The sequence below is a fragment of the Mya arenaria genome, chromosome 1 (assembly GCF_026914265.1).
Source record: "Mya arenaria isolate MELC-2E11 chromosome 1, ASM2691426v1".
Taxonomy (NCBI): Eukaryota; Metazoa; Mollusca; class Bivalvia; order Myida; family Myidae; genus Mya; species Mya arenaria.
Genome location: NC_069122.1, coordinates 59,326,171 through 59,338,781, shown reverse-complemented (window position 1 = coordinate 59,338,781; position 12,611 = coordinate 59,326,171).

Here is a 12,611-nt window from a genome sequence, read left to right as displayed (position 1 = left end):
AGTTCATTGCTATTGCTTGTATACTTCCATCTGTTTTAATTTATTTTAAAAGCTGTTTATTGTGATTGAAAATAAAGGTTCTTTCATGTTCATGTTTAAACCTTTTTTAACAAGCAACTTTGTCATCTCCGGCAAGCTTCGGAATAGACCTTGTTATTAGGCTTCAAGAAAATTCGATGAGGCCGCTGGTGATTAACTCACCTTAAGTAGACTTATTTGGTAACGTAAACAATGAAATCAAATTAATGATTTTGAATCGTGTCCTTATAACGCCTTGGAGAAACTTAGAATGATATTCAAATTAAGAAGAAACTCAGGTTCATACTCGCCTTGTGTTTAATTTAATGTCCCATGACGGTTGAAACACATCAGTTGAATAACATGCACAGAAAAATATTTGACGACTTACGCTATTTTAATATATTTTGAAAGAAAAAAAACCTGTGTAAATATAGTAACATGAACTTTATACACCAATGACTAACATCATTTTACACCAATGACTTGCTGTATTTTACACTATGACTTACTAGATTTGACACTTATGCCTTATCACACTACTGCTTTACTGCATTTTACACTAATAGCCTACTACATTTTACACTTCATTTATCACCAGTGACCTTCAACATTCTAAAGTCATTACTTGCTATATTTAACACTGCTTACTTCGAGCATTACACATTAATGACTAACAACATTTCACACTGATGACTGACAACATTTCACAGAAATGACTTGCTACATTTTGCATTGATAACTTACATCATTTTACAGAGAATATTTGCTACATTTTACACCAGTGACCTACTACATTTGACTTAGTGCTATTAATACCAATGAACTACTGCATTTCACAATTATGACCTACTTCATTATACACTTATGACTTAGTAATTTCACACTTATGCCTTTGTATATATTACACCAATGACCTACTACATTTCTCACCAATAACCTACTACAATTTACACCAATGACCAACTACATTTTACACCAATGACCTACTACATTTTACACCAATAATCTACTACATTTTACACCAATGACCTACTACATTTAACACCAATGACCTACTAAATTTTACACCAATGACCTACTACATTTAACACCAATGACCTACTACATTTTACACCAATGACCTACTACATTTTACACCAATGACCTACTACATTTTACACCAATGACCTACTACATTTTACACCAATGTCCTACTACATTTAACACCAATGACCTACTACATATTACACCAATGACCTACTACATTTTACACCAATGGCCTACTACATTTTACACCAATGACTTACTACATTTTACATCAATGACTTACTACATTTTACACCAATGAACTACTACATTTAACACCAATGACCTACTACATTTTACACCAATGACCTACTACATTTTACACCAATGACTTACTACATTTTACATCAATGACTTACTACCTTTTACATCAATGACTTACTACATTTTACACCAATGACTTACTACATTTTACATCAATGACCTACTACATTTTACACCAATGACCTACTACATTTTACACCAATGACTTACTACATTTTACATCAATGACTTACTACATTTTACACCAATGACCTACTACATTTAACACCAATGACCTACTACATTTTACACCAATGACCTACTACATTTTACACCAATGACTTACTACATTTTACATCAATAGCTTACTACATTTTTAACCAATGAACTACTACATTTAACACCAATGACCTACTACATTTTACACCAATGACTTACTACATTTTACATCAATGACTTACTACCTTTTACATCAATGACTTACTACATTTTACACCAATGACTAACTACATTTTACACCAATGACCTACTACATTTTACACCAATGACCTACTGCATTTTACACCAATGACCTACTACATTTAACACCAATGACTTACTACATTTAACAATAACCTACTACATTTCACACCAATGACCTACTACATTTAACACCAATGACTTACTACATTTAACAATAGCCTACTACATTTTACACCAATCTCCTAATACATTTAACAATAACCAACTACATTTTACATCAGTGACTTACTACATTTTACACCAATGACTTACTACATTTTACATCAATGACTTACTACATTTTACATCAATGACTTACTACATTTTACATCAATGACTTACTACATTTTACATCAATAACCTTCTACATTTTACACCAATGAACTACTACATTTTACACCAATGACCTACTACATTTTACACCAATGACCTACTACATTTTACACCAATGACCTACTACATTTTACACCAATGACCTACTACATTTTACACCAATGTCCTACTACATTTTACACCAATAATCTACTACATTTTACACCAATGTCCTACTACATTTAACACCAATGAACTACTACATATTACACCAATGACTTACTTCATTTTACATCAATGACTTACTACATTTTACATCAATGACCTACTACATTTTACACCAATGACTTACTACATTATACATCAATAACTTACTACATTTTACACCAATGACTTACTACATTTTACATCAATGACCTACTACATTTTACACCAATGACCTACTACATTTTAAACCAATGACTAACTACATTTTACATCAATGACCTACTACATTTTACACCATTAATCTACTACATTTTACACCTATGTCCAACTACATTTAACACCAATGACCTACTACATATTACACTAATGACTTACTTCATTTTACATCAATGACTTACTACATTTTACATCAATTACCTACTACATTTTACACCAATGACTTACTACATTTTACATCAATAACTTACTACATTTTACAACAATGACTTACTACATTTTACATCAATGACCTACTACATTTTACACCAATGGCCTACTACATTTTACACCAATGACTTACTACATTTTACATCAATGACTTACTACATTTTACACCAATGAACTACTACATTTAACACCAATGACCTACTACACTTTACACCAATGACCTACTACATTTTACATCAATGACTTACTACCTTTTACATCAATGACTTACTACATTTTACACCAATGACTTACTACATTTTACATCAATGACCTACTACATTTAACACCAATGACCTACTACATTTTACACCAATGACTTACTACATTTTACATCAATGACTTACTACATTTTACACCAATGACCTACTACATTTAACACCAATGACCTACTACATTTTACACCAATGACCTACTACATTTTACACCAATGACTTACTACATTTTACATCAATAGCTTACTACATTTTACACCAATGACTTACTACATTTTACATCAATGACCTACTACATTTTACACCAATGACCTACTACATTTTAAACCAATGACTTACTACATTTTACACCAATGACCTACTACATTTTACACCATTAATCTACTACATTTTACACCTATGTCCAACTACATTTAACACCAATGACCTACTACATTTTACACCAATGACTTACTACATTTTACATCAATGACTTACTACATTTTTAACCAATGAACTACTACATTTAACACCAATGACCTACTACATTTTACACCAATGACTTACTACATTTTACATCAATGACTTACTACATTTTACACCAATGACTAACTACATTTTACACCAATGACCTACTACATTTTACACCAATGACCTACTACATTTTACACCAATGACCTACTACATTTAACACCAATGACTTACTACATTTTACACCAATGAACTACTACATTTTACACCAATGACCTACTACATTTTACACCAATGACCTACTACATTTTACACCAATGACCTACTACATTTTACACCAATGACCTACTACATTTTACACCAATGTCCTACTACATTTTACACCAATAATCTACTACATTTTACACCAATGTCCTACTACATTTAACACCAATGACCTACTACATATTACACCAATGACTTACTACATTTTACATCAATGACCTACTACATTTTACACCAATGACTTACTACATTTTACATCAATAACTTACTACATTTTACACCAATGACTTACTACATTTTACATCAATGACCTACTACATTTTACACCAATGACCTACTACATTTTAAACCAATGACTAACTACATTTTACATCAATGACCTACTACATGTTACACCATTAATCTACTACATTTTACACCTATGCCTACTACATTTAACACCAATGACCTACTACATATACACCAATGACTTACTACATTTTACATCAATGACTTACTACATTTTACACCAATGACTTACTACATTTAACATCAATGACTTACTACATTTTACACCAATGACCTACTACATTTAACACCAATGACCTACTAAATTTTACACCAATGACCTACTACATTTTACACCAATGACTTACTACATTTTACATCAATAACTTACTACATTTTACATCAATGACTTACTACCTTTTACATCAATCTATTACTACATTTTACACCAATGACTTACTACATTTTACATCAATGACCTACTACATTTTACACCAATGACCTACTACATTTTACACCAATGACCTACTACATTTAACACCAATGACTTACTACATTTAACAATAACCTACTACATTTTACATCAATGTCCTACTACATTTTATACCAATCTCCTACTACATTTCACAATAACCTACTACATTTTACATCAATGACTTACTACATTTAACATCAATGACTTACTACATTTTACACCAATGACCTACTACATTTAACACCAATGACCTACTACATTTTACACCAATGACTTACTACATTTTACACCAATGACTTACTACATTTTACATCAATGACTTACTACATTTTACACCAATGACTTACTACATTTAACACCAATGACTTACTACATTTAACAATAACCTACTACATTTTACACCAATCTCCTACTACATTTAACAATAACGTACTACATTTTACACCAATGACTTACTACATTTTACATCAATGACTTACTAACTTTTACATCAATGAATTACTACATTTTACACCAATGACTTACTACATTTTACATCAATGACCTACTACATTTTACACCAATGACCTACTACATTTTACACCAATGACCTACTACATTTAACACCAATGATTTACTACATTTAACAATAACCTACTACATTTTACATCAATGTCCTACTACATTTTATACCAATCTCCGACTACATTTCACAATAACCTACTACATTTTACATCAATGACTTACTACATTTTACACCAATGACTTACTACATTTTACATCAATGACTTACTACATTTTACATCAATGACCTACTACATTTTACACCAATGACTTACTACATTTTACATCAATGACTTACTACATTTTACACCAATGACTTACTACATTTTACATCAATGACCTACTACATTTTACACCAATGAAATACTACATTTTAAACCAATGACCTACTACATTTAACACCAATGACTTACTACATTTAACAATAACCTACTACATTTTACATCAATGTCCTACTACATTTTATACCAATCTCCGACTACATTTCACAATAACCTACTACATTTTACATCAATGACTTACTACATTTTACACCAATGACCTACTACATTTAACACCAATGACCTACTACATTTTACACCAATGACTACTACATTTTACACCAATGACCTACTACATTTTACATCAATAACTTACTACATTTTACATCAATGACTTACTACATTTTACATCAATGACTTACTACATTTTACACCAATGACTTACTACATTTTACACCAATGAACTACTACATTTTACACCAATGACCTACTACATTTTACACCAATGACCTACTACATTTAACACCAATGACTTACTACATTTAACAATAACCTACTACATTTTACACCAATCTCCTACTACATTTAACAATAACCTACTACATTTTACATCAGTGACTTACTACATTTTACACCAATGACTTACTACATTTTACATCAATGACTTACTACATTTTACACCAATGACCTACTACATTTAACACCAATGACCTACTACATTTTACACCAATGACCTACTACATTTTACACCAATGACTTACTACATTTTACATCAATAGCTTACTACATTTTACACCAATGACTTACTACATTTTACATCAATGACCTACTACATTTTACACCAATGACCTACTACATTTTAAACCAATGACTTACTACATTTTACACCAATGACCTACTACATTTTACACCATTAATCTACTACATTTTACACCTATGTCCAACTACATTTAACACCAATGACCTACTACATTTTACACCAATGACTTACTACATTTTACATCAATGACTTACTACATTTTTAACCAATGAACTACTACATTTAACACCAATGACCTACTACATTTTACACCAATGACTTACTACATTTTACATCAATGACTTACTACCTTTTACATCAATGACTTACTACATTTTACACCAATGACTAACTACATTTTACACCAATGACCTACTACATTTTACACCAATGACCTACTGCATTTTACACCAATGACCTACTACATCTAACACCAATGACTTACTACATTTAACAATAACCTACGACATTTCACACCAATGACCTACTACATTTAACACCAATGACTTACTACATTTAACAATAGCCTACTACATTTTACACCAATCTCCTACTACATTTAACAATAACAAACTACATTTTACATCAGTGACTTACTACATTTTACACCAATGACTTACTACATTTTACATCAATGACTTACTACATTTTACATCAATGACTTACTACATTTTACATCAATGACTTACTACATTTTACATCAATAACCTTCTACATTTTACACCAATGAACTACTACATTTTACACCAACGACCTACTACATTTTACACCAATGACCTACTACATTTTACACCAATGACCTACTACATTTTACACCAATGACCTACTACATTTTACACCAATGTCCTACTACATTTTACACCAATAATCTACTACATTTTACACCAATGTCCTACTACATTTAACACCAATGACCTACTACATATTACACCAATGACTTACTTCATTTTACATCAATGACTTACTACATTTTACATCAATGACCTACTACATTTTACACCAATGACTTACTACATTATTCATCAATAACTTACTACATTTTACACCAATGACTTACTACATTTTACATCAATGACCTACTACATTTTACACCAATGACTAACTACATTTTACATCAATGACCTACTACATTTTACACCATTAATCTACTACATTTTACACCTATGTCCTACTACATTTAACACCAATGACCTACTACATATACACCAATGACTTACTACATTTTACATCAATGACTTACTACATTTTACACCAATGAACTACTACATTTAACACCAATGACCTACTACATTTTACACCAATGACTTACTACATTTTACATCAATGACTTACTACCTTTTACATCAATGACTTACTACATTTTACACCAATGACTTACTACATTTTACATCAATGACCTACTACATTTTACACCAATGACCTACTACATTTTACACCAATGACCTACTACATTTAACACCAATGACTTACTACATTTAACAATAACCTACTACATTTTACATCAATGTCCTACTACATTTTATAGCAATCTCCTACTACATTTAACAATAACCTACTACATTTTACATCAATGACTTACTACATTTTACACCAATGACTTACTACATTTTACATCAATGACTTACTACATTTTACATCAATGACCTACTACATTTTACACCAATGACTTACTACATTTTACATCAATGACTTACTACATTTTACACCAATGACTTACTACATTTTACATCAATGACCTACTACATTTTACACCAATGACCTACTACACTTTAAACCAATGACTTACTACATTTTAGACCAATGACCTACTACATTTTACACCATTAATCTACTACATTTTACACCTATGTCCTACTACATTTAACACCAATGACCTACTACATTTTACACCAATGACTTACTACATTTAACATCAATGACTTACTACATTTTACACCAATGACCTACTACATTTAACACCAATGACCTACTAAATTTTACACCAATGACCTACTACATTTTACACCAATGACTTACTACATTTTACATCAATAACTTACTACATTTTACATCAATGACTTACTACCTTTTACATCAATGACTTACTACATTTTACACCAATGACTTACTACATTTTACACCAATGACCTACTACATTTTACACCAATGACCTACTACATTTTACACCAATGACCTACTACATTTAACACCAATGACTTACTACATTTAACAATAACCTACTACATTTCACACCAATGACCTACTACATTTAACACCAATGACTTACTACATTTAACAATAACCTACTACATTTTACACCAATCTCCTACTACATTTAACAATAACCTACTACATTTTACACCAATGACTTACTACATTTTACATCAATGACTTACTACCTTTTACATCAATGACTTACTACATTTTACACCAATGACTTACTACATTTTACATCAATGACCTACTACATTTTACACCAATGACCTACTACATTTTACACCAATGACCTACTACATTTAACACCAATGACTTACTACATTTAACAATAACCTACTACATTTTACATCAATGTCCTACTACATTTTATACCAATCTCCTACTACATTTAACAATAACCTACTACATTTTACATCAATGACTTACTACATTTTACACCAATGACTTACTACATTTTACATCAATGACTTACTACATTTTACATCAATGACCTACTACATTTTACACCAATGACTTACTACATTTTACATCAATGACTTACTACATTTTACACCAATGACTTACTACATTTTACATCAATGACCTACTACATTTTACACCAATGACCTACTACATTTTAAACCAATGACTTACTACATTTTACACCAATGACCTACTACATTTTACACCATTAATCTACTACATTTTACACCTATGTCCTACTACATTTAACACCAATGACCTACTACATTTTACACCAATGACTTACTACATTTAACATCAATGACTTACTACATTTTACACCAATGACCTACTACATTTAACACCAATGACCTACTACATTTTACACCAATGACCTACTACATTTTACACCAATGACTTACTACATTTTACATCAATAACTTACTACATTTTACATCAATGACTTACTACCTTTTACATCAATGACTTACTACATTTTACACCAATGACATACTACATTTTACACCAATAAACTACTACATTTTACACCAATGACCTACTACATTTTACACCAATGACCTACTACATTTAACACCAATGACTTACTACATTTAACAATAACCTACTACATTTTACACCAATCTCCTACTACATTTAACAATAACCTACTACATTTTACATCAGTGACTTACTACATTTTACACCAATGACTTACTACATTTTACATCAATGACTTACTACATTTTACATCAATGACTTACTACATTTTACATCAATGACTTACTACATTTTACATCAATAACCTTCTACATTTTACACCAATGAACTACTACATTTTACACCAACGACCTACTACATTTTACACCAACGACTTACTACATTTTATACCAATGACCTACTACATTTAACAACAATGACCTACTACATTTTACATCAATGACCTACTTCATTTTACATCAATGACCTACTACATTTTACACGTAAGACCTTCTACATTTCATACCTTTTACCTTCTACATTAATGACCTACTACATTTTACACCTCAGACATTCTAAATGTCATACCTATTACCTTCTACATTTTACATCAATGACTTACTACATTTTACATCAATGACTTACTACATTTTACATCAATGACTTACTACATTTTACATCAATGACCTACTACATTTTACATCAATGACCTACTACATTTTACACCAATGACTTACTACATTTTACATCAATGACCTACTACATTTTACATCAATGACTTACTACATTTTACATCAATGACTTACTACATTTTACATCAATGACTTACTACATTTTACATCAATGACCTACTACATTTTACACCAATGACCTACTACATTTTACACCAATGACTTACTACATTTTACACCAATGACCTACTACATTTTACAACAATGACCTACTACATTTTACATCAATGACCTACTACATTTTACATCAATAACCTACTACATTTTACACATAAGACCTTCTACATTTCATACCTATTACCTTCTACATTTTATGCTAATGACCTACTATATTTAACACCGATGACCTACTACATTTTACACAAATGACCTACCGTATTTATCACTTAAGGCCTGCTACAGTTTAGACCACAGACAAACTAGATTTTACATAATGGTCTACTCTATTTTTCACAAATTGTCTACTACCTTTTTTCACTAATGGCCTACTGCTTTTTACACCAATTACTTACCTCATTCTACAGAAATGAGTTACTCCGTTTTACACTTTGACATACTTCATTTTTCGCTGATGACTTACAACATTTTACATTATGATACACTTCAGTTTCACACCAAAGACTTATAACATTTTACACTAATTTGATTTTTTTTAAATGAGGTATGTCTCGCGAACAAACCTGGCTTCTATTGCATTATCATCTTGATTCCATGTTAAATAGTATGTAGGATGGAGTACGGCTGAATTTAGGTAATGGAATGTAATTTTCAGCTAGATTCTGTTAGTTGCCATGATACCCAGTTTTCCCATGCCATCGAATCAACGTTAGCCTATATTCAGGAGTTTTTATTTTCCGCCATTGGAAGCAAAGATACTAATGCACCATCGCAAAGTAAGTGATGCCCCCTGATAGGACACGCCGGAGGCTATTTATGCACCATTGCAAAGGTGAAAAGGTAAAATGTGCAAAAGATACCAATGCTCCATCGAGAATGAAATCACCATGTAGTTGCTTATCAAGCATGGGTAATTTTATTAATCCTTAAAGAGCTGTTTAACAAGGAAAATCCACTTTCTCGGTTTTATACAATGGGATACGATATGTTTCCCGAACTGATAGCGTACAAAAATAATACGTATTTATCAAATTCAAGACGAACCAAATTAACTGTCTAATATAACGATACTTAAAACATTGACTGAATATGGTCTTTCGAATATTTCAGTATCATAAACATGTAATAATGTACTTATATCAACTGACAAAAAATCCTTCAAATAACTTACAACGTGTATAGAGAATACTGGGTTAGTGCCGTGGACGGAGGAAGTTTAACGGGCAATGCGGAGCAATTTATCGGATGAGCCAAAGGCACTAACCTAGAATTGTTTTTATCTTCTTTCTTTGTTTATTAAAACACGAAACACTACCTTAAATTAACAAGTCCCTTCTAAAAAGGGGGACAATTGTTTTTTTCCCTGTTGACATCGGCAATCTAGGTACACATATTTGAATGTGCCCCAAAAATAGTTCTAAAAACTGTTCTTTTTTTCAATACGCTTATAGTCAGTTAATAGCAATTAAATACGTCAATATCAATTCAAAAAATAATATATTCAAAAACTGCATTAACATGGATCAGCCACCAAACATTATCTAATGATAAAAACATTATTCCGCAAATCATGTACTACATAGGTCATGGTTCAAGTCACGAGTGTTTACCAAAAATGCTACTTGTTTGACTTTAGAGAATAAAATGTTAGTAGTTAAGAATTGCACCGGCAAAGAGATCATTCATTTCTGTTGGTAATGTGAGTTTGTCATTCACCACAGAAAAGGAAATAATTATCGTTGAATGTTGCTCATTTTACTTCATGTGCGGATCTAGATTTTCTGGCCGATTTTCATTGTCACTGATTATGATATGTAAGTTGACTTCGTTTCGTTCTTAAGTAAAATTATACTTTATGCAATAAAGTTATACTGTATGCTGAACCTTCATTAGGCCTCTTTTTTTTAATAAATTGGTTAATAGATCCGCCGCCGCATTATTTCGAAAAATAAAAAAAATAAAAATTTGCCAAAAACAACAACAAAAAAAATAATCCGGATTTTTTTCTGCGGATGTGAAAATTGATATATGTTCATATGTCCATGTAAAACCTGACGCCTGTTCCTTTGTAACATGAGGGTGCAGTTTTAAAAATTGTTTTCAAAATGGCGGTCTCATTGAAGCTGAGATCATGCATAAAATAAATGATCTGCATTTAAACATTTTTTTGTAAGAACTGACAACTCAACTTGAAGTGATGTAATTGAATCACCATCAGGTGAAGCAAAATAACAGAGTTTGCATACGTCAACCGATGAAAAAGACTGGACGGTGATATCACCGGAAAAGACCTGCCAGGATGTCTTAGTTTTTTGGAAACCGGTTCAGCAAGGCTGATGTCTGTATCATTGGTAAGGATTCGCATATAAACCAGTACTATTGTTAAAATATATCGTCCTGCGTTGTTTATTAATATGCTATATATTCATATTTGTGCTTAAAGTGTTTTCGTGTACTAAACATTATTCACAGTTAAAATGTATAAAACTCCATTTTAGAATTGGCCTCATCTAGTGTAAAGCTTTATCACACTGGACATTAACTTAACATACCTGTCAAAAT